Below are 25,845 nucleotides of genomic sequence, written 5' to 3'. Positions count from 1 at the left end.
TAATACTTTGACTGCAAAATAGACTATGGATATGTGGGGTCAGAGCTTACCTATTTCAGAGTGGACAAACCGGAGTAGTTCAGATTTCAGATGTGAGCAGCCTATCGTAGACCACTAGGGCATATCCATGACCGTGTTGCCGTAGACCACAGACACACGGGAACTCAGAACAACGATTGCAATGACCATGGTAGGCATAGGACCAGCTGACTAGGGAGGTGGCCCTGCGAGCCCGGCGAGGTGTGGGAGGCACTGATATGTGGTGACCAAGATAAAAATTATCAGCTAACCATTTACAGTATATGTGGGGAATGTAAAATGCAGGTGCATGGAAAGGTGCGGAGCACAACAAAACTGTTTTAACTTGCAGTGTAGGATCATTGAGGTACAAGTAGCACAATACTTTAGTAGGCACCAGTGCTTAGCAGGTGCTTACACATATTATAGGAAACAAGCTTGCGTTACTCAGTGGCAAACATCATATATATGCACGTCCTAGGAAACAAGCTTGAGACTTGTACTCACTGGCCAATATCATAAATGTATAATATTCTATAGAGAGGGGAATTACTTCCAATGCCTTTCATATCAGAGATCTTACTGGAATTTCATTCAAGGCTTTTGAATTTAAGGCTAAAAAGAACAAAACTGTTCCGAATAAGAAGAACTGTAAAAACAAGACATGGGAAAAATTGCAGGAATGGGAGGGTGTGGGGGGGGGGGGGGGGGGGGGGGGAAACAGTCACTGACTGAAATCAATGGTCACCATGGGATTTCTTGACCATCCCAAGCGATGAATTTCCCGTTGTCAGTCTCCTTGGCATTGTCGATGGTGGTCTTGGCATTGTCGATGATGGACAGGAGCTTATGTACAGAGAACACCCTCATGAAGAGCTTTTACTCCTGGCCACGTTTCTTTGGAATAGGCATGAGTGACCGGTGTCGACTGTTCCCGGATGTAGCAAAATGCAGGCGATGTTGTCCTTCTTACCCAGCTCAAGTGATGCAGTCTTTGTCACTGCAACACATGGCAATGCATGCATTTTAGAAACCTAAGAAAAATAAAGGTAGATAATTATGTGATAACTAGTTTGTTTTGAATAGAATAGACAAAACATCGGATGAGGGGAAATTTTCATGATAACAAGTTTAGTATAGACAGCGGACTAGTAATTTGAATGCAAGTGGACAGCAGACTAGTAAATTATGATAACTAGTTTGCTTTAGAAGCTCTTTACGAATTCCAGCCTCCCAGTCTCCAGACCACTGTCTCTTATTGAGCCAACTCTGGCGCTCATATTTTCAACCAACGAGAAACCTTTCCCTGTTTCCAAAGTTGCATCAATCTTCAATAACAAACACATGTGCTGACAAGAACAAAGATAAATTCAGACAAATGGAGTACCCACACCACAGGGATTAGTGGAATGTTTGCACAATTCAGAGCAGAAATAAATGTGTAATGAGAAAGGATTTTTAGCACCCGGGTGCCTAGGCACCCGGCTATCACTACCGTCCATGCAGAATCTAGCATGTGGAGATCTGCTCAACGTTCTGTACCACCAGTTTGATTAGCAGGCCTGGAGTTCGCTGAGCGCGGTGCCTGAAAATATTTGAATGGAATCTGGGCCTAGACTCCTACTATTCCTGTTACTGGCCAGCCTACATCAGGATTGACATGTCGGCCTGCTGTCATGCTTTCAAGAAAAGGAATAGACCTGTCGGGGCCGTGTTTCAAACCAACGAAAAGACCTTGCTGCCTGGCGGCGTCCTCAACCCCACCCACCTACCCGCACAGAATAGACTCTGCCCAAACACCCGTCACATAGCTGCCAATGGAGTCCATTGAGATCGGCGGAGATGATAACAGGACGCGTCGAACTCCACCATCGCCATGCATCACCGCTGGAAGGAATAGAGGAGACTGTCGCCGCTCATGGTATCATCATCCTGGCGTCAATCGTCATCGGTCTGGATTTTGAGGGAAGCTCCAGGTTAGTGTCCACATAGTTCATCGGATCCGGTGGAAATATACCTCGATTCTCACTTAAGTTCTGCTACCGATCTGATCCCCCCTTTTCCAGATCTGAAGTGGTAGATGGTAGCTCCTCGCCTGGAATTACCACCACAAGTGCTCTTAAGTTGACAGTCATCGGTATGTTTCTATGCTTTTCACTTTCCAGTATTGCACTACTGCAAGCAGGATGCAAATTTCATGACTTACATTACATGTCATTGTTTGTCTGTAAGTAGTGGCAGATCTATGAAATTATTGGCCGTATACCACTGTATGACTGTAATGCTGAGTACGGACACTCTTTTGTGCAGTTGTATTTGGAATTTGATAAGTGCATTACATATTCAGTAGTTGGCTCAGCTTATAAATAATTCTCAGTTCCTACAAGATACCATGCAAATTAGAAATGGCAACTGAATTTTTCATCTGCTAGCACAAAAATCCATATCACAAGGTCAGGCAAACCACAAATACATTGCCCATCTGTTAATACTTTGACTATAAAATAGACTATGGATATGTGGGGTCAGAGCTTACCTATTTCAGAGTGGACAAACCGGAGTAGTTCAGATTTCAGATGTGAGCAGCCTATCGTAGACCACTAGGACATATCCATGACCGTGTTGCCGTAGACCACAGACACACGGGAACTCAGCAGCAACGATTGCAATGACCATGGTAGGCATAGGACCAGCTGACTAGGGAGGTGGCCCTGCGAGCCCGGCGAGGTGTGGGAGGCACTGATATGTGGTGACCAAGATAAAAATTATCAGCTAACCATTTACAGTATATGTGGGGAATGTAAAATGCAGGTGCATGGAAAGGTGCGGAGCACAACAAAACTGTTTTAACTTGCAGTGTAGGATCATTGAGGTACAAGTAGCACAATACTTTAGTAGGCACCAGTGCTTAGCAGGTGCTTACACATATTATGGGAAACAAGCTTGCGTTACTCAGTGGCAAACATCATATATATGCACGTCCTAGGAAACAAGCTTGAGACTTGTACTCACTGGCCAATATCATAAATGTATAATATTCTATAGAGAGGGGAATTACTTCCAATGCCTTTCATATCAGAGATCTTACTGGAATTTCATTCAAGGCTTTTGAATTTAAGGCTAAAAAGAACAAAACTGTTCCGAATAAGAAGAACTGTAAAAACAAGACATGGGAAAAATTGCAGGAATGGGAGGGTGTGGGGGGGGGGGGGAAACTGTCACTGACTGAAATCAATGGTCACCATGGGATTTCTTGACCATCCCAAGCGATGAATTTCCCGTTGTCAGTCTCCTTGGCATTGTCGATGGTGGTCTTGGCATTGTCGATGATGGACAGGAGCTTATGTACAGAGAACACCCTCATGAAGAGCTTTTACTCCTGGCCACGTTTCTTTGGAATAGGCATGAGTGACCGGTGTCGACTGTTCCCGGATGTAGCAAAATGCAGGCGATGTTGTCCTTCTTACCCAGCTCAAGTGATGCAGTCTTTGTCACTGCAACACATGGCAATGCATGCATTTTAGAAACCTAAGAAAAATAAAGGTAGATAATTATGTGATAACTAGTTTGTTTTGAATAGAATAGACAAAACATCGGATGAGGGGAAATTTTCATGATAACAAGTTTAGTATAGACAGCGGACTAGTAATTTGAATGCAAGTGGACAGCAGACTAGTAAATTATGATAACTAGTTTGCTTTAGAAGCTCTTTACGAATTCCAGCCTCCCAGTCTCCAGACCACTGTCTCTTATTGAGCCAACTCTGGCGCTCATATTTTCAACCAACGAGAAACCTTTCCCTGTTTCCAAAGTTGCATCAATCTTCAATAACAAACACATGTGCTGACAAGAACAAAGATAAATTCAGACAAATGGAGTACCCACACCACAGGGATTAGTGGAATGTTTGCACAATTCAGAGCAGAAATAAATGTGTAATGAGAAAGGATTTTTAGCACCCGGGTGCCTAGGCACCCGGCTATCACTACCGTCCATGCAGAATCTAGCATGTGGAGATCTGCTCAACGTTCTGTACCACCAGTTTGATTAGCAGGCCTGGAGTTCGCTGAGCGCGGTGCCTGAAAATATTTGAATGGAATCTGGGCCTAGACTCCTACTATTCCTGTTACTGGCCAGCCTACATCAGGATTGACATGTCGGCCTGCTGTCATGCTTTCAAGAAAAGGAATAGACCTGTCGGGGCCGTGTTTCAAACCAACGAAAAGACCTTGCTGCCTGGCGGCGTCCTCAACCCCACCCACCTACCCGCACAGAATAGACTCTGCCCAAACACCCGTCACATAGCTGCCAATGGAGTCCATTGAGATCGGCGGAGATGATAACAGGACGCGTCGAACTCCACCATCGCCATGCATCACCGCTGGAAGGAATAGAGGAGACTGTCGCCGCTCATGGTATCATCATCCTGGCGTCAATCGTCATCGGTCTGGATTTTGAGGGAAGCTCCAGGTTAGTGTCCACATAGTTCATCGGATCCGGTGGAAATATACCTCGATTCTCACTTAAGTTCTGCTACCGATCTGATCCCCCCTTTTCCAGATCTGAAGTGGTAGATGGTAGCTCCTCGCCTGGAATTACCACCACAAGTGCTCTTAAGTTGACAGTCATCGGTATGTTTCTATGCTTTTCACTTTCCAGTATTGCACTACTGCAAGCAGGATGCAAATTTCATGACTTACATTACATGTCATTGTTTGTCTGTAAGTAGTGGCAGATCTATGAAATTATTGGCCGTATACCACTGTATGACTGTAATGCTGAGTACGGACACTCTTTTGTGCAGTTGTATTTGGAATTTGATAAGTGCATTACATATTCAGTAGTTGGCTCAGCTTATAAATAATTCTCAGTTCCTACAAGATACCATGCAAATTAGAAATGGCAACTGAATTTTTCATCTGCTAGCACAAAAATCCATATCACAAGGTCAGGCAAACCACAAATACATTGCCCATCTGTTAATACTTTGACTATAAAATAGACTATGGATATGTGGGGTCAGAGCTTACCTATTTCAGAGTGGACAAACCGGAGTAGTTCAGATTTCAGATGTGAGCAGCCTATCGTAGACCACTAGGACATATCCATGACCGTGTTGCCGTAGACCACAGACACACGGGAACTCAGCAGCAACGATTGCAATGACCATGGTAGGCATAGGACCAACTGACTAGGGAGGTGGCCCTGCGAGCCCGGCGAGGTGTGGGAGGCACTGATATGTGGTGACCAAGATAAAAATTATCAGCTAACCATTTACAGTATATGTGGGGAATGTAAAATGCAGGTGCATGGAAAGGTGCGGAGCACAACAAAACTGTTTTAACTTGCAGTGTAGGATCATTGAGGTACAAGTAGCACAATACTTTAGTAGGCACCAGTGCTTAGCAGGTGCTTACACATATTGTAGGAAACAAGCTTGCGTTACTTAGTGCCAAACATCATATATATGCACGTCCTAGGAAACAAGCTTGAGACTTGTACTCACTGGCCAATATCATAAATGTATAATATTCTATAGAGAGGGGAATTACTTCCAATGCCTTTCATATCAGAGATCTTACTGGAATTTCATTCAAGGCTTTTGAATTTAAGGCTAAAAAGAACAAAACTGTTCCGAATAAGAAGAACTGTATAAACAAGACATGGGAAAAATTGCAGGAATGGGAGGGTGGGGGGGGGGGGGAACCGTCACTGACTGAAATCAATGGTCACCATGGGATTTCTTGACCATCCCAAGCGATGAATTTCCCGTTGTCGGTCTCCTTGGCATTGTCGATGGTGGTCTTGGCATTGTCGATGATGGACAGGAGCTTATGTACAGAGAACACCCTCATGAATAGCTTTTACTCCTGGCCACGTTTCTTTGGAATAGGCATGAGTGACCGGTGTCGACTGTTCCCGGATGTAGCAAAATGCAGGCGATGCTGTCCTTCTTACCCAGCTCAAGTGATGCAGTCTTTGTCACTGCAACACATGGCAATGCATGCATTTTAGAAACCTAAGAAAAATAAAGGTAGATAATTATGTGATAACTAGTTTGTTTTGAATAGAATAGACAAAACATTGGATGAGGGGAAATTTTCATGATAACAAGTTTAGTATAGACAGCGGACTAGTAATCTGAATGCCAGTGGACAACAGACTAGTAAATTATGATAACTAGTTTGCTTTAGAAGCTCTTTATGAATTCCAGCCTCCCAGTCTCCAGACCACTGTCTCTTATTGAGCCAACTCTGGCGCTCATATTTTCAACCAACGAGAAACCTTTCCCTGTTTCCAAACTTGCATCAATCTTCAATAACAAACACATGTGCTGACAAGAACAAAGATAAATTCAGACAAATGGAGTACCCACACCACAGGGATTAGTGGAATGTTTGCACAATTCAGAGCAGAAATAAATGTGTAATGAGAAAGGATTTTTAGCACCCGGGTGCCTAGGCACCCGGCTATCACTACCGTCCATGCAGAATCTAGCATGTGGAGATCTGCTCAACGTTCTGTACCACCAGTTTGATTAGCAGGCCTGGAGTTCGCTGAGCGCGGTGCCTGAAAATATTTGAATGGAATCTGGGCCTAGACTCCTACTATTCCTGTTACTGGCCAGCCTACATCAGGATTGACATGTCGGCCTGCTGTCATGCTTTCAAGAAAAGGAATAGACCTGTCGGGGCCGTGTTTCAAACCAACGAAAAGACCTTGCTGCCTGGCGGCGTCCTCAACCCCACCCACCTACCCGCACAGAATAGACTCTGCCCAAACACCCGTCACATAGCTGCCAATGGAGTCCATTGAGATCGGCGGAGATGATAACAGGACGCGTCGAACTCCACCATCGCCATGCATCACCGCTGGAAGGAATAGAGGAGACTGTCGCCGCTCATGGTATCATCATCCTGGCGTCAATCGTCATCGGTCTGGATTTTGAGGGAAGCTCCAGGTTAGTGTCCACATAGTTCATCGGATCCGGTGGAAATATACCTCGATTCTCACTTAAGTTCTACTACCGATCTGATCCCCCCTTTTCCAGATATGAAGTGGTAGATGGTAGCTCCTCGCCTGGAATTACCACCACAAGTGCTCTTAAGTTGACAGTCATCGGTATGTTTCTATGCTTTTCACTTTCCAGTATTGCACTACTGCAAGCAGGATGCAAATTTCATGACTTACATTACATGTCATTGTTTGTCTGTAAGTAGTGGCAGATCTATGAAATTATTGGCCGTATACCACTGTATGACTGTAATGCTGAGTACGGACACTCTTTTGTGCAGTTGTATTTGGAATTTGATAAGTGCATTACATATTCAGTAGTTGGCTCAGCTTATAAATAATTCTCAGTTCCTACAAGATACCATGCAAATTAGAAATGGCAACTGAATTTTTCATCTGCTAGCACAAAAATCCATATCACAAGGTCAGGCAAACCACAAATACATTGCCCATCTGTTAATACTTTGACTATAAAATAGACTATGGATATGTGGGGTCAGAGCTTACCTATTTCAGAGTGGACAAACCGGAGTAGTTCAGATTTCAGATGTGAGCAGCCTATCGTAGACCACTAGGACATATCCATGACCGTGTTGCCATAGACCACAGACACACGGGAACTCAGCAGCAACGATTGCAATGACCATGGTAGGCATAGGACCAACTGACTAGGGAGGTGGCCCTGCGAGCCCGGCGAGGTGTGGGAGGCACTGATATGTGGTGACCAAGATAAAAATTATCAGCTAACCATTTACAGTATATGTGGGGAATGTAAAATGCAGGTGCATGGAAAGGTGCGGAGCACAACAAAACTGTTTTAACTTGCAGTGTAGGATCATTGAGGTACAAGTAGCACAATACTTTAGTAGGTACCAGTGCTTAGCAGGTGCTTACACATATTGTAGGAAACAAGCTTGCGTTACTCAGTGGCAAACATCATATATATGCACGTCCTAGGAAACAAGCTTGAGACTTGTACTCACTGGCCAATATCATAAATGTATAATATTCTATAGAGATGGGAATTACTTCCAATGCCTTTCATATCAGAGATCTTACTGGAATTTCATTCAAGGCTTTTGAATTTAAGGCTAAAAAGAACAAAACTGTTCCGAATAAGAAGAACTATAAAAACAAGACATGGGAAAAATTGCAGGAATGGGAGGGTGGGGGGGGGAACCGTCACTGACTGAAATCAATGGTCACCATGGGATTTCTTGACCATCCCAAGCGATGAATTTCCCGTTGTCGGTCTCCTTGGCATTGTCGATGGTGGTCTTGGCATTGTCGATGATGGACAGGAGCTTATGTACAGAGAACACCCTCATGAAGAGCTTTTACTCCTGGCCACGTTTCTTTGGAATAGGCATGAGTGACCGGTGTCGACTGTTCCCGGATGTAGCAAAATGCAGGCGATGCTGTCCTTCTTACCCAGCTCAAGTGATGCAGTCTTTGTCACTGCAACACATGGCAATGCATGCATTTTAGAAACCTAAGAAAAATAAAGGTAGATAATTATGTGATAACTAGTTTGTTTTGAATAGAATAGACAAAACATCGGATGAGGGGAAATTTTCATGATAACAAGTTTAGTATAGACAGCGGACTAGTAATCTGAATGCCAGTGGACAGCAGACTAGTAAATTATGATAACTAGTTTGCTTTAGAAGCTCTTTACGAATTCCAGCCTCCCAGTTCCAGACCACTATCTCCTATTGAGCCAACTCTGGCGCTCATATTTTCAACCAACGAGAAACCTTTCCCTGTTTCCAAACTTGCATCAATCTTCAATAACAAACACATGTGCTGACAAGAACAAAGATAAATTCAGACAAATGGAGTACCCACACCACAGGGATTAGTGGAATGTTTGCACAATTCAGAGCAGAAATAAATGTGTAATGAGAAAGGATTTTTAGCACCCGGGTGCCTAGGCACCCGGCTATCACTACCGTCCATGCAGAATCTAGCATGTGGAGATCTGCTCAACGTTCTGTACCACCAGTTTGATTAGCAGGCCTGGAGTTCGCTGAGCGCGGTGCCTGAAAATATTTGAATGGAATCTGGGCCTAGACTCCTACTATTCCTGTTACTGGCCAGCCTACATCAGGATTGACATGTCGGCCTGCTGTCATGCTTTCAAGAAAAGGAATAGACCTGTCGGGGCCGTGTTTCAAACCAATGAAAAGACCTTGCTGCCTGGCGGCGTCCTCAACCCCACCCACCTACCCGCACAGAATAGACTCTGCCCAAACACCCGTCACATAGCTGCCAATGGAGTCCATTGAGATCGGCGGAGATGATAACAGGACGCGTCGAACTCCACCATCGCCATGCATCACCGCTGGAAGGAATAGAGGAGACTGTCGCCGCTCATGGTATCATCATCCTGGCGTCAATCGTCATCGGTCTGGATTTTGAGGGAAGCTCCAGGTTAGTGTCCACATAGTTCATCGGATCCGGTGGAAATATACCTCGATTCTCACTTAAGTTCTGCTACCGATCTGATCCCCCCTTTTCCAGATCTGAAGTGGTAGATGGTAGCTCCTCGCCTGGAATTACCACCACAAGTGCTCTTAAGTTGACAGTCATCGGTATGTTTCTATGCTTTTCACTTTCCAGTATTGCACTACTGCAAGCAGGATGCAAATTTCATGACTTACATTACATGTCATTGTTTGTCTGTAAGTAGTGGCAGATCTATGAAATTATTGGCCGTATACCACTGTATGACTGTAATGCTGAGTACGGACACTCTTTTGTGCAGTTGTATTTGGAATTTGATAAGTGCATTACATATTCAGTAGTTGGCTCAGCTTATAAATAATTCTCAGTTCCTACAAGATACCATGCAAATTAGAAATGGCAACTGAATTGTTCATCTGCTAGCACAAAAATCCATATCACAAGGTCAGGCAAACCACAAATACATTGCCCATCTGTTAATACTTTGACTATAAAATAGACTATGGATATGTGGGGTCAGAGCTTACCTATTTCAGAGTGGACAAACCGGAGTAGTTCAGATTTCAGATGTGAGCAGCCTATCGTAGACCACTAGGACATATCCATGACCGTGTTGCCGTAGACCACAGACACACGGGAACTCAGCAGCAACGATTGCAATGACCATGGTAGGCATAGGACCAGCTGACTAGGGAGGTGGCCCTGCGAGCCCGGCGAGGTGTGGGAGGCACTGATATGTGGTGACCAAGATAAAAATTATCAGCTAACCATTTACAGTATATGTGGGGAATGTAAAATGCAGGTGCATGGAAAGGTGCGGAGCACAACAAAACTGTTTTAACTTGCAGTGTAGGATCATTGAGGTACAAGTAGCACAATACTTTAGTAGGCACCAGTGCTTAGCAGGTGCTTACACATATTGTAGGAAACAAGCTTGCGTTACTCAGTGGCAAACATCATATATATGCACGTCCTAGGAAACAAGCTTGAGACTTGTACTCACTGGCCAATATCATAAATGTATAATATTCTATAGAGAGGGGAATTACTTCCAATGCCTCTCATATCAGAGATCTTACTGGAATTTCATTCAAGGCTTTTGAATTTAAGGCTAAAAAGAACAAAACTGTTCCGAATAAGAAGAACTGTGAAAACAAGACATGGGAAAAATTGCAGGAATGGGAGGGTGGGGGGGGGGGAACCGTCACTGACTGAAATCAATGGTCACCATGGGATTTCTTGACCATCCCAAGCGATGAATTTCCCGTTGTCGGTCTCCTTGGCATTGTCGATGGTGGTCTTGGCATTGTCGATGATAGACAGGAGCTTATGTACAGAGAACACCCTCATGAAGAGCTTTTACTCCTGGCCACGTTTCTTTGGAATAGGCATGAGTGACCGGTGTCGACTGTTCCCGGATGTAGCAAAATGCAGGCGATGCTGTCCTTCTTACCCAGCTCAAGTGATGCAGTCTTTGTCACTGCAACACATGGCAATGCATGCATTTTAGAAACCTAAGAAAAATAAAGGTAGATAATTATGTGATAACTAGTTTGTTTTGAATAGAATAGACAAAACATCGGATGAGGGGAAATTTTCATGATAACAAGTTTAGTATAGACAACGGACTAGTAATCTGAATGCCAGTGGACAGCAGACTAGTAAATTATGATAACTAGTTTGCTTTAGAAGCTCTTTACGAATTCCAGCCTCCCAGTCTCCAGACCACTATCTCTTATTGAGCCAACTCTGGCGCTCATATTTTCAACCAACGAGAAACCTTTCCCTGTTTCCAAACTTGCATCAATCTTCAATAACAAACACATGTGCTGACAAGAACAAAGATAAATTCAGACAAATGGAGTACCCACACCACAGGGATTAGTGGAATGTTTGCACAATTCAGAGCAGAAATAAATGTGTAATGAGAAAGGATTTTTAGCACCCGGGTGCCTAGGCACCCGGCTATCACTACCGTCCATGCAGAATCTAGCATGTGGAGATCTGCTCAACGTTCTGTACCACCAGTTTGATTAGCAGGCCCGGAGTTCGCTGAGCGCGGTGCCTGAAAATATTTGAATGGAATCTGGGCCTAGACTCCTACTCTTCCTGTTACCGGCCAGCCTACATCAGGATTGACATGTCGGCCTGCTGTCATGCTTTCAAGAAAAGGAATAGACCTGTCGGGGCTGTGTTTCAAACCAACGAAAAGACCTTGCTGCCTGGCGGCGTCCTCAACCCCACCCACCTACCCGCACAGAATAGACTCTGCCCAAACACCCGTCACATAGCTGCCAATGGAGTCCATTGAGATCGGCGGAGATGATAACAGGACGCGTCGAACTCCACCATAGCCATGCATCACCGCTGGAAGGAATAGAGGAGACTGTCGCCGCTCATGGTATCATCATCCTGGCGTCAATCGTCATCGGTCTGGATTTTGAGGGAAGCTCCAGGTTAGTGTCCACATAGTTCATCGGATCCGGTGGAAATATACCTCGATTCTCACTTAAGTTCTGCTACCGATCTGATCCCCCCTTTTCCAGATCTGAAGTGGTAGATGGTAGCTCCTCGCCTGGAATTACCACCACAAGTGCTCTTAAGTTGACAGTCATCGGTATGTTTCTATGCTTTTCACTTTCCAGTATTGCACTACTGCAAGCAGGATGCAAAGTTCATGACTTACATTACATGTCATTGTTTGTCTGTAAGTAGTGGCAGATCTATGAAATTATTGGCCGTATACCACTGTATGACTGTAATGCTGAGTACGGACACTCTTTTGTGCAGTTGTATTTGGAATTTGATAAGTGCATTACATATTCAGTAGTTGGCTCAGCTTATAAATAATTCTCAGTTCCTACAAGATACCATGCAAATTAGAAATGGCAACTGAATTTTTCATCTGCTAGCACAAAAATCCATATCACAAGGTCAGGCAAACCACAAATACATTGCCCATCTGTTAATACTTTGACTGTAAAATAGACTATGGATATGTGGGGTCAGAGCTTACCTATTTCAGAGTGGACAAACCGGAGTAGTTCAGATTTCAGATGTGAGCAGCCTATCGTAGACCACTAGGACATATCCATGACCGTGTTGCCGTAGACCACAGACACACGGGAACTCAACAGCAACGATTGCAATGACCATGGTAGGCATAGGACCAGCTGACTAGGGAGGTGGCCCTGCGAGCCCGGCGAGGTGTGGGAGGCACTGATATGTAGTGACCAAGATAAAAATTATCAGCTAACCATTTACAGTATATGTGGGGAATGTAAAATGCAGGTGCATGGAAAGGTGCGGAGCACAACAAAACTGTTTTAACTTGCAGTGTAGGATCATTGAGGTACAAGTAGCACAATAATTTAGTAGGCACCAGTGCTTAGCAGGTGCTTACACATATTGTAGGAAACAAGCTTGCGTTACTCAGTGGCAAACATCATATATATGCACGTCCTAGGAAACAAGCTTGAGACTTGTACTCACTGGCCAATATCATAAATGTATAATATTCTATAGAGAGGGGAATTACTTCCAATGCCTTTCATATCAGAGATCTTACTGGAATTTCATTCAAGGCTTTTGAATTTAAGGCTAAAAAGAACAAAACTGTTCCGAATAAGAAGAACTGTAAAAACAAGACATGGGAAAAATTGCAGGAATGGGAGGGTGGGGGGGGGGAACCGTCACTGACTGAAATCAATGGTCACCATGGGATTTCTTGACCATCCCAAGCGATGAATTTCCCGTTGTCGGTCTCCTTGGCATTGTCGATGGTGGTCTTGGCATTGTCGATGATGGACAGGAGCTTATGTACAGAGAACACCCTCATGAAGAGCTTTTACTCCTGGCCACATTTCTTTGGAATAGGCATGAGTGACCGGTGTCGACTGTTCCCGGATGTAGCAAAATGCAGGCGATGCTGTCCTTCTTACCCAGCTCAAGTGATGCAGTCTTTGTCACTGCAACACATGGCAATGCATGCATTTTAGAAACCTAAGAAAAATAAAGGTAGATAATTATGTGATAAATAGTTTGTTTTGAATAGAATAGACAAAACATCGGATGAGGGGAAATTTTCATGATAACAAGTTTAGTATAGACAGCGGACTAGTAATCTGAATGCCAGTGGACAGCAGACTAGTAAATTATGATAACTAGTTTGCTTTAGAAGCTCTTTACGAATTCCAGCCTCCCAGTCTCCAGACCACTATCTCTTATTGAGCCAACTCTGGCGCTCATATTTTCAACCAACGAGAAACCTTTCCCTGTTTCCAAACTTGCATCAATCTTCAATAACAAACACATGTGCTGACAAGAACAAAGATAAATTCAGACAAATGGAGTACCCACACCACAGGGATTAGTGGAATGTTTGCACAATTCAGAGCAGAAATAAATGTGTAATGAGAAAGGATTTTTAGCACCCAGGTGCCTAGGCACCCGGCTATCACTACCGTCCATGCAGAATCTAGCATGTGGAGATCTGCGCAACGTTCTGTACCGCCAGTTTGATTAGCAGGCCTGGAGTTCGCTGAGCGCGGTGCCTAAAAATATTTGAATGGAATCTGGGCCTAGACTCCTACTATTCCTGTTACTGGCCAGCCTACATCAGGATTGACATGTCGGCCTGCTGTCATGCTTTCAAGAAAAGGAATAGACCTGTCGGGGCCGTGTTTCAAACCAACGAAAAGACCTTGCTGCCTGGCGGCGTCCTCAACCCCACCCACCTACCCGCACAGAATAGACTCTGCCCAAACACCCGTCACATAGCTGCCAATGGAGTCCATTGAGATCGGCGGAGATGATAACAGGACGCGTCGAACTCCACCATCGCCATGCATCACCGCTGGAAGGAATAGAGGAGACTGTCGCCGCTCATGGTATCATCATCCTGGCGTCAATCGTCATCGGTCTGGATTTTGAGGGAAGCTCCAGGTTAGTGTCCACATAGTTCATCGGATCCGGTGGGAATATATCTCGATTCTCACTTAAGTTCTGCTACTGACCTGATCCCCCCTTTTCCAGATCTGAAGTGGTAGATGGTAGCTCCTCCAATCCATTTTCGCGTGGCGTCCGAGTCGGCGATGCACGCGACTTCGGCTAGGACGACTCAAAGACTAGTTTGGAAACGCAGGTTTGTAGCTGAGGACTATCCTCCATTCAAATCTGTGTTGGAGATTCCGAAAATTAGCTGATGATATTAGTTAGGATTGAAATTCAAGCTGTCAAGGCATATGTATGGCGCAGTACTATCACTGATGTTCTAACTGGCGTCTGCGTGTTTGCAAGATTTCTTTTCTTTCTGAGTCAATCCGTCACACTGCTCTAGTGAATCTTGTTGTTCTAATTGTTCGTTCAAATAGGAACTGAGCTAGTTCTGGACTTACGGCGAGGGCAACGCCGAGCAAACTGAGCTCCATTGAAAGATGCCTTCTGAACTCCTAGCAAAAAGAATGGTTTGTGTCATATATGGACATGCTCACCAGCTTAATAGTATCTTTCTACAGTATTAAGGTCTCTCTTTCAATTACTGTTGGCTAAAGTGTTGGGCCAAGTCTTGAGTAATTGACCTTTAGACAAGTGACAGTGCCTTACGCTGCTTAATAAAATGAGAGCCTGAAAAAAATGGACTAGTATACAGAAACAAAACATCTTTATATGCTGCTTAATACGACTACTTGTTATCTACATTGTAGAAGGCCTCACTGGAGAAACATCTTTAATTCTTTATACACTACATGAGATCTTGCCATTAGTTTTCACACTGAAAAAGAAATGCTTTTGTTATCTCTAACTTTTTTTTGTCATCTCTATCTTGGTAATTGGTATACTAGGATTCAGAAGTCTACAGAACCAGGGGAATAGCAGGTTCTTGTGCCGGCTCGGCAATTTGCACAGGAAACAGAAGCTCCTGCCTTGACCAGTATAAGGAAGGGGCGGGTCCTCACTTGGACAAGTTTGTGGAGCAGCTCAAGGGGAATTACTGGTGTCTTACTTTGGTCTGTGAAAGTGCACGTAAAACCTGGGATCGTCAGCTTATCATGTAATGTACTACTACATTTCAGTGCGTCACAATCTTTTAGTTCGCCGAAGTGCTCTGCAGAAACAAAACAGGATGTCAAACTAATTATTGATTTCATAATTGTTTCAAAGTGTTAATGTTGAAAATTAATAGTACTTGTTGCAGATATTCTTGAAGCACTAAAATCTTGTTTTTCGTGGGCAGAACTTGAACCTGGTAAGGCATAGGCTACACTAAAATCTTGTTTTTCGAGGACAACACTTTAACTTGGTAAGGGCATTTGCAAGAAGCATATTACTTAATTTGGTATGCAAAGAAGCTATATTTAGTTTCCCGGACCGGACAAAACATGGACTTCTTAGCTTATCCAATTAAGACATGGCAGATTGTCAGGCGTCCAACGAGGCGACGCTGTAGGAGCGATGCAACACAATCGCGTAATTTGATGCTCACAAAGTTCGACAAGGCGCCGCATGTCCACGCAATCTGTCACCGACCAAGGCCCATAGGTCCGCATTGTGGCTCTGCCGTCTCAACAGAGCACTCATGAAGATCAACAATGTTCTTCCTCAACTACATCGGTGCCTCCACCGGCGATGGTATAGAACAACGACTAGGGGTACTCATCATGTTGTCTGCCGGCCAGAAGGATCGGAAAGCTAGATTGGTGCCTTCACCGGCGATGATAGATTCATGGTTATGACTGACGCACCATTTGTAACATCATTGGCCGGCGCCAACCTATTTTGTGTTTTGGGTCCTTGTGGGAGAAATGTAGAAACGATGTGAAATTCATATATGAATGGAGCGGGGTATAGAGACACATAAAGAGGGGATATGGAGATGAAGCGAAATAGATAAACAAAAGGGGTAGTTGGCCGTCGAGTTTGAACTAATGTTTTGCAATTTATCCGGTTGTGTTTAGCGGATGCAACCATATTCGGATATGGTAATTAATTTGACACCGTCATACTTGGACATGGTACATTTAGCCAACGCAACCATACATGGATCTGATATATTCAGCCAACACAACCATACATGGACCTGATACATTCACCCGTCCCAACTATACTGGACCCGGTATATTTAATGGACACATTCATACTTTAACCCGGTATATTCACTGGACTCGACCATATTTCGATCTGATACATTCAAAGGACACAACCATACTTGGACCTGATACATTTAATCGACGCAATCATACTTGTATTTGGTATATTTAGTCGGACGCAACCATACATGAACCTAGTACAATACTTGGACTTGTACATTTAGCTGGACGCAACTATATATGGACCTGGTACATTTAGTGGGTACAATCATACTTTGACCCAGATACAACCATACTTGAACCTGTTACATTCAGCCGGTGCAACTATACTTGGACCTAGTACATTTTGCCGGTGCAACCATACTTGGACCTGTAACATTACCCGACAGAATCATACTTGGACCTGATACATTCAACCGACACATCCATACTTGGACCAGGTACATTCAGCGGACACAACCATACTTGGACATGTTACATTCAGCGGACAAAATCATACTTGAACCTGCTACATTCAGCCAACACAACCATATTTGGATGTGGTAATTCACCCGATACAACCATACTTGCACATGGTACATTCACCTGACACAACTATACGTGGGCCAAGTACATCCAGCGGACACAACCATACATGGACCCGGTACAACCATTAACACTTGTACGAGGTACATACGTCCAGTTAGGTGTTCCTAGTACAACATGATTAGAACACGCAGTAGGGGCGTGTTTGGTTGCCCGGGTGGCTTTAGGATGCATTGCATGAGGGAACCTGGGTGACCACGGCCTGGTTGAGCCGATGCAAAGTTGAGCCAAGATTGGTGTTTGGTGAACTTGTACGTCATGGCTGTACAAGGTGCAGTTCTTCTGAATATTGCTGAAATTGATGCGGAAGGCATAGCATATGCAGCGGCGTGGGGTGACGGGATCCGGGGCTCGGTGGTTCCAGACGGTTGGATCCGGCGAGCAGCAACGGGGCTTGGTGGAGGTGGACAAAGATGCTCGCACTTGACATGGGCAGCGGCGGCCGCCATGCTTGTCGAGGAAACTCACAAGTGAACGAGGTATTCCTCCCTATGGCGGCACGAGGAGGCAGGATCCGGCGGCAGCAGCAAGGCTTGGTGGAGGCGAACGAAGCTGACGGCACTTGACAAGGGCGGCGGCGACGACGCTTTGTAGAGGACGGCGGCGACGCTATGTAGAGGACAGCGGCGGCGCTTGGGAGAGGAGAACGGAGGTGGTGGTGCTTGCCGAAGAAGGATTCGGCGACGCTTGGTCGATTGGATCTTGGCGGCGGCGCTTGGTCGATTGGATCTTGGCGGCGGCGCGTGACTAAGAGGCAGAAGGGAGAGGAAGGAGACGGAGGAACAAGCCTGCACGAGAGATACACAGGAATCCTGTGTTCCCCTCAGCCTGGCTGAGAGGCCTCCTTTGCATCCGCCGGGCCAGGCTGAAGGGCCCATACAACTTACCAAACGACCCAGATTTTGCACGGTGGATGCGGGCCAGATGCAACACAAGGAACCAAACACGCCCTAGGTGTTCCGGGTACGAGTTGCGGCCATGTTATGCCTGAGCGTGTCCCCGGGCGTTTGAGGCCCCAATTTTTCTGTTTGTGGTTGTAGATGCTATTATCACTTGTATCACGTACATATGACCGTTCATGTGCTCCTGGTACAACATGATTAGAATGCGGCAGTAGATGTCCCGGGTACGGGTTGCGGTCGTATTTGTGCCCGGGCGCGTTTACAAGCGTCTGAGGGCCCGAATTTGCTTTCTATGGTTGTAGATGCTATTAGTACTTGTATCAGGTACATATGCCCGGTCAGGTGTTCTTGGTACAACATCATTACAACGCGCCAGTAAGTGTTCCTGGTACGAGTTGTGGTCGTGTTGTGCCCGGACTCGTCCGCGAGCGTTTGAGGGCCTGAAATTGCTGTCTATGGATCTGGATGATATTGGCATTGTACCAGGTACATATGCCTGGTCATGTGTTCCTGGCACAACATGATTAGAACGCGTGCAGTAGGTGTTCTGGGTGCGAGTTGCGTCCATGATGTGGCTGGACGCGTCCGCGGGTGTTTGAGGGTCCAAATTTGCTCTCTGTCAATATAGATGCTATTAGCACTTGTATCAGGTACATATGCCCGGTGAGGTGTTCCTGGTACAACACGATTAGAACGAGCTAGTAGGTGTTCCGAGTATGAGTTGCGGTCGTGATTTTCCCGCGAGCGTCTGTGGGCATTTGAGGGCCCGAATTTGATGTTTGTTGCTGTAGATGCTATTGGCAATTGTACCATGTACATATTGAAGGAAATATGCCCTAGAGGCAATAATAAAGTTATTATTTATTTCCTTATATCATGATAAATGTTTATTATTCATGCTAGAATTGTATTAACCGGAAACATAATACATGTGTGAATACATAGACAAACAGAGTGTCACTAGTATGCCTCTACTTGACTAGCTCGTTAATCAAAGATGGTTATGTTTCCTAACCATGGACAAAGAGTTGTTATTTGATTAACGGGATCACATCATTAGTTGAATGATCTGATTGACATGACCCATTCCATTAGCTTAGCACCCGATCATTTAGTATGTTGCTATTGCTTTCTTCATGACTTATACATGTTCCTATGACTATGAGATTATGCAACTCCCGTTTGCCGGTGGAACACTTTGTGTGCTACCAAACGTCACAACGTAACTGGGTGATTATAAAGGAGCTCTATAGGTGTCTCCAAAGGTACATGTTGGGTTGGCGTATTTCGAGATTAGGATTTGTCACTCCGAATGTTGGAGAGGTATCTCTGGGCCCTCTCGGTAATGCACATCACTTAAGCCTTGCAAGCATTGCAACTAATGAGTTAGTTGCGGGATGATGTATTACGGAACGAGTAAAGAGACTTGCCGGTAATGAGATTGAACTAGGTATTGGATACCAACGATCGAATCTCAGGAAAGTAACATACCGATGACAAAGGGAACAACATATGTTGTTATCCGGTCTGACCAATAAAGATCTTCGTAGAATATGTAGGAGCCAATATGGGCATCCAGGTCCCGCTATTGGTTATTGACCGGAGACGTGTCTCGGTCATGTCTACATTGTTCTCGAACCGTAGGGTCCGCACGCTTAAGGTTTCGATGACAGTTATATTATGAGTTTATGAGTTTTGATGTACCGAAGGAGTTCGGAGTCCCGGATGAGATCGGGGACATGACGAGGAGTCTCGAAATGGTCGAGACGTAAAGATCGATATATTGGACGACTATATTCGGACATCGGAAAGGTTCCGAGTGGTTCGGGTATTTTTCGGAGTACCGGGGAGTTACGGGAATACGGGAGAAGAAGTATATGGGCCTTATTGGGCTTTAGGGGAGAGGGAGAGGCAGGCCGCGCGCCCCCCAAGGCCTAGTCCAAATTGGACTGGGGGAGGGGCTGCGCCCCCTCCTTCCTTCTCTTCCCTCTTCCCCTTCCTTGTCTCCTACTCCTAATACTTGGAAGGACTCCTAGTTGGACTAGGAAAGGGGGAATCCTACTCCCGGTGGGAGTAGGACTCCCCTAGGGCGCGCCATAGAGAGGGCCGGCCCTCCCCTCCTCCACTCCTTTATATACGGGGGCAGGGGGCACCCCATAGACACACAAGTTGATCTTCGTGATCGTTCCTTAGCCGTGTGCGGTGCCCCCCTCCACGATATTACACCTCGGTCATATTGTAGCGGTGCTTAGGCGAAGCCCTGCGACAGTTGAACATCAAGATCGTCACCACGCCGTCGTGCTGATGGAACTCCTCCCCGAAGCTTTGCTGGATCGGAGCCCGGGGAGCGTCATCGAGCTGAACGTGTGCCAAGAACTCGGAGGTGCCGGAGTAACGGTGCTTGGATCGGTTGGACCGGGAAGACGTACGACTACTTCCTCTGCGTTGCGACAACGCTTCCGCTTCGGTCTATGAGGGTACGTAGATAACACTCTCCCCTCTGGTTGCTATGCATCACCACGATCTTGCGTGTGCGTAGGAATTTTTTTGAAATTACTACGTTCCCCAACAGTGGCATCCGAGCCTAGGTTTTATGTGTTGATGTTATATGCACGAGTAGAACACAAGTGAGTTGTGGGTGATATAAGTCATACTGCTTACCAGCATGTCATACTTTGGTTCGGCGGTATTGTTGGATGAAGCGGCCCGGACCGACATTACGCGTACGCTTACGCGAGACTGGTTTTACCGTCGTGCTATGCACACAGGTGACTAGCGGGTGTCAGTTTCTCCAACTTTAGTTGAACCAAGTGTGGCTACGCCCGGTCCTTGCGAAGTTTAAAACGGCACCAACTTGACAAACTATCGTTGTGGTTTTTGATGCGTAGGTAAGAACGGTTCTTGCTAAGCCCGTAGCAGCCACGTAAAACTTGCAACAACAAAGTAGAGGACGTCTAACTTGTTTTTGCAGGGCATGTTGTGATGTGATATGGTCAAGACGTGATGAGATATAAGTTTTTGTATGAGATGATCATGTTCTGTTGAAGTTATCAGCAACTGGCAAAATCCTTATGGTTGTCTCTCTATTGCATAAGATACAAGCGCCCAATAATTGCTTTACTTTATCGCTATGCGATAGCAATAGTTGCAAGAGCAATTGTTGGCGAGACGACCACGTGACGACACATTGATATAGATCAAGATGATGGAGATCATGGTGTCATGCCGGTGACGATATAGATCATGACAGTACTTTGGAGATGGAGATCAAAGAAGCAAGATGATGATGGCCATATCATGTCACATATTTTGATTGCATATGATGTTTATCTTTTATACATCTTATTTTTTCTTAGTTTGACGGTAGCATTTTAAGATGATCTCTCACTAATTATCAAGAAGTGTTCTCCCTGAGTATGCACCATTGCGAAAGTTCTTCGTGCTGAGACACCACGTGATGATCGGGTGTGATAGGCTCTACATTCAAATATAACGGGTGCAAAACAGTTGCACACGCGGAATACTCAGGTTATACTTGACGAGCCAAGCATATACTGATATGGCCTCGGAACACGGAGACCGAAAGGTCGAGCTTGAATCATATATTAGATATGATCAACATAGTGATGTTCACCAATGAAACTGCTCCATCTCACGTGATGATCGAACATGGTTTAGTTGATTTGGATCACGTGATCACTTAGAGGATTAGAGGGATGTCTATCTAAGTGGGAGTTCTTAAGTAATATGATTAATTGAACTTAAATTTATCATGAACTTAGTCCTGGTAGTATTTGCAAATTATGTTGTAGATCAATAGATCACGTTGTTGCTTCCCTGTGTTTATTTTGATATGTTCCTAGAGAAAATTGTGTTGAAAGATGTTAGTAGCAATGATGCGGATTGGATCCGTGATCTAAGGTTTATCCTCATTGTTGCACAGAAGAATTATGTCCTTAATGCACCGCTAGGTGACAGACCTATTGCAGGAGCAGATGCAGACGTTATGAACGTTTGGCTAGCTCAATATGATGACTACTTGATAGTTTAGTGCACCGTGCTTAACGGCTTAGAATCGGGACTTCAAAGACGTTTTGAATGTCATGGACCATATGAGATGTTCCAGGAGTTGAAGTTAATATTTCAAGCAAATACCCGAGTTGAGAAATATGAAGTCTCCAACAAGTTCTATAGCTAAAAGATGGAGGAGAATAGCTCAAGCAGTGAGCATGTGCTCAGATTGTCTGGGTACTACAATCACTTGAATCAAGTGGGAGTTAATCTTCCAGATAAAATAGTGATTGACAGAATTCTCTAGTCACCATCACCAAGTTAGTAGAACTTTGTGATGAACTATAATATGCAAGGGATAACGAAAACAATTCCCAAGCTCTTCGTGATGCTGAAATCGATGAAGGTAGAAATCAAGAAAAACATCAAGTGTTGATGGTTAACAAGACCACTAGTTTCAAGAAAAGGGCAAAGGGAAGAAGGGGAACTTCAAGAAGAACGGCAATCAAGTTGCTGCTCAAGTGAAGAAGCCCAAGTCTGGTCCTAAGCCTGAGACTAAGTACTTCTACTGCAAAGGGACTGGTCACTGGAAGCAGAACTGCCCCAAGTATTTGGCGGATAAGAAGGATGGCAAAGTGAACAAAAGTATATTTGATATACATATTATTGATGTGTACTTTACTAGTGTTTATAGCAACCCCTCAGTATTTGATACTGGATCAGTTGCTAAGAGTAGTAACTCGAAACAGGAGTTGCAGAATAAACAGAGACTAGTTAAGAGTGAAGTGACGATGTGTGTTGGAAGTAGTTCCAAGATTGATATGATCATCATCGCACACTCCCCTATACTTTCGGGATTAGTGTTGAAACTAAATAAGTGTTATTTGGTTTTTGCGTTGAGCATGAATATGATTTGATCATGTTTTTTGCAATACGGTTATTCATTAAAGTCAGAGAATAATTGTTGTTCTGTTTACATGAATAAAACCTTCGATGGTCATACACCCAATGAAACAAGTTCGTTGGATCTCGATCGTAGTGATACACATATTCATAATATTGAAACCAAAAGATGCAAAGTTAATAATGATAGTGCAACTTATTTATGGCACTTCCGTTTAAGTCATATTGGTGTAAAGCGCATGAAGAAACTCCATGCTGATGGGCTTTTGGAATCACTTGATTATGAATCACTTGATGCTTGCGAACCATGCCTTATGGGCAAGATGACTAAAACGCCGTTCTCCGGAACAATGAAGCAAGCTACAGATTTGTTGGAAATTATACATACTGATGTATGTGGTCCGATCAATATTAAGGCTTGCATCAGGTATCATTATTTTCTGACCTTCACAGATGATTTGAGCAGATATGGGGATATCTACTTGATGAAACATAAGTCTGAAACATTTGAACAGTTCAAAGAATTTCAGAGTGAAGTGGAAAATCATCGTGACAAGAAAATAAAAGTTTCTACAATATGATCGCAGAGGTAAAATATTTGAGTTACGAGTTTGGCCTTCAATTAAAACAATGTGAAATAGTTTCACTACTCACGCCACCTGGAACACCATAGTGTAATGGTGTGTCCGAACGTCATAACCGTACTTTATTAGATATAGTGCGATCTATGATATCTCTTACCGATCTACCACTATCGTTTTGGGGTTATGCATTAGAGACAGCTGCATTCACGTTAAATAGGGCACCATCTAAATTCGTTGAGACGACACCGTGTGAACTATGGTTTGGCAAGAAACCTAAGCTGTCGTTTCTTAAAGTTTGGAGTTGCGATGCTTATGTGAAAAAGTTTCATCTCGATAAGCTCAAACTCAAATCGAAGAAATATGTCTTCATAGGATACCCAAAGGAGACAGTTGGGTACACCTTCTATCACAAATCCGAAGGCAAGACATTCGTTGCTAAGAATGGATCCTTTCTAGAGAAGGAGTTTCTCTCGAAAGAAGTGAGTGGGAGGAAAGTAGAAAACTTGATAAGGTAATTGTACCATCTCCCTTATTGGAAAGTAGTTCATCATAGAAATCTATTCTTGTGACTACTACACCAATTAGTGAGGAAGCTAATGATGATGATCATGTAACTTCAGATCAAGTTACTACCTAATCTCGTAGGTAAACCAGAGTGAGATCCGCACCAGAGTAGTACGGTAATCCTGTTCTGGAAGTCATGTTACTAGACCATGAAAAACTTGCGAACTATGAGGAAGCGATGATGAGCCCAGATTCCGCAAAATGGCTTGAGGCCATGAAATCTGAGATGGGATCCATGTATGAGAACAAAGTGTAGACTTTGGTTGACTTGCCCGATGATCAGCAAGCCATAGAAAATAAATGGATCTTCAAGAGGAAGATGGATGCTGATAGTAGTGTTACTATCTACAAAGCTAGAATTGTCGCAAAAAGTTTTTCGACGAGTTCAAAGGTGTTGACTACGATGAGAGTTTCTCACTCGTATCTATGCTTAAGTCTGTCCGAATCATGTTAGCAATAGCCACATTTTATGAAATCTGGCAAATGGATAAACAAAACTGCATTCCTTAATGGATTTATTAAAGAATAGTTGTATATGATACAACCAGAAGGTTTTGTCAATCCTAAAGGTGCTAACAAAATATGCAAGCTCCAGCGATTCATCTATGGACTGGTGCAAGCATCTCGGAGTTGGAATACACGCTTTGATAAGTTGATCAAAGCATATAGTTTTATACAGACTTGCGGTGAAGCCTGTATTTACAAGAAAGTGAGTGGGAGCACTACAACATTTCTGATAAGTATATGTGAATGACATATTGTTGATCGGAAATAATGTAGAATTATTCTGCAAAGCATAAAGGAGTATTTGAAAGGAGTTTTTCAAAGAAAGACCTCGGTGAAGCTACTTACATATTGAGCATCAAGATCTATAGAGATAGATCAAAACACTTGATAAGTTTTTTCAATGAGTACATACCTTGACAAGATTTTGAAGTAGTTCAAAATGGAACAGTCAAAGAAAGAGTTCTTGTTGTGTTACAAGGTGTGAAATTGAGTAAGACTCAAAACACGACCACGACAGAAGATAGAAAGAGAATGAAAGTCATTCCCTATGCCTTGGCCATAGGTTCTATAAAGTATGCCATGCTGTGTACCAGATCTATTGTATACCCTACACTGATTTTGGCAAGGGAGTACAATAGTGATCTAGGAGTAGATCACTAGACAGCGGTCAAAATTATCCTTAGTGGAATAAGGATATGTTTCTCAATTATGGACGTGACAAAAAGGGTTCGTCGTAAAGGGTTACGTCGATGCAAATTTTGACACTAATCTAGATGACTCTAAGTCTCAATCTGGATACATATTGAAAGTGGGAGCAATTAGCTAAGAGTATCTCCATGCAGAGCATTGTTGACATAGAAATTTGCAAAATACATACGGATCTGAATGTGGCAGGCCCGTTGAATAAACTTCTCTCACAAGCAAAACATGATCACTTTTTGGGTCTTAATCACATAGCGATGTGAACTAGATTATTGAATCTAGTAAACCCTTTGGGTGTTAGTCACATGGAGATGTGAACCAATCACATAAAGATGTGAACTATTGATGTTAAATCACATGGCGATGTGATCTAGATTATTGACTCTAGTGCAAGTGGGAGACTGAAGGAAATATGCCCTAGAGGCAATAATAAATTTATTATTTATTTCCTTATATCATGATAAATGTTTATTATTCATGCTAGAATTGTATTAACCAGAA

The 25,845-nt window shown here is 43.9% G+C and overlaps 1 pseudogene; it reads right to left on the bottom strand.

Moving 5' to 3' along the window:
* Positions 1 to 8,685: 8,685 nt before the first annotated feature.
* Positions 8,686 to 25,845, bottom strand: part of LOC123101209 (uncharacterized) — a 141,533-nt pseudogene continuing 124,373 nt past the window's right edge.

The sequence above is a fragment of the Triticum aestivum genome, chromosome 5A, assembly GCF_018294505.1.
Source record: "Triticum aestivum cultivar Chinese Spring chromosome 5A, IWGSC CS RefSeq v2.1, whole genome shotgun sequence".
NCBI lineage: Eukaryota > Viridiplantae > Streptophyta > Magnoliopsida > Poales > Poaceae > Triticum > Triticum aestivum.
Note: the sequence above shows the minus strand (reverse complement) of the source record. Positions and strands in the feature narration are given on the sequence as shown.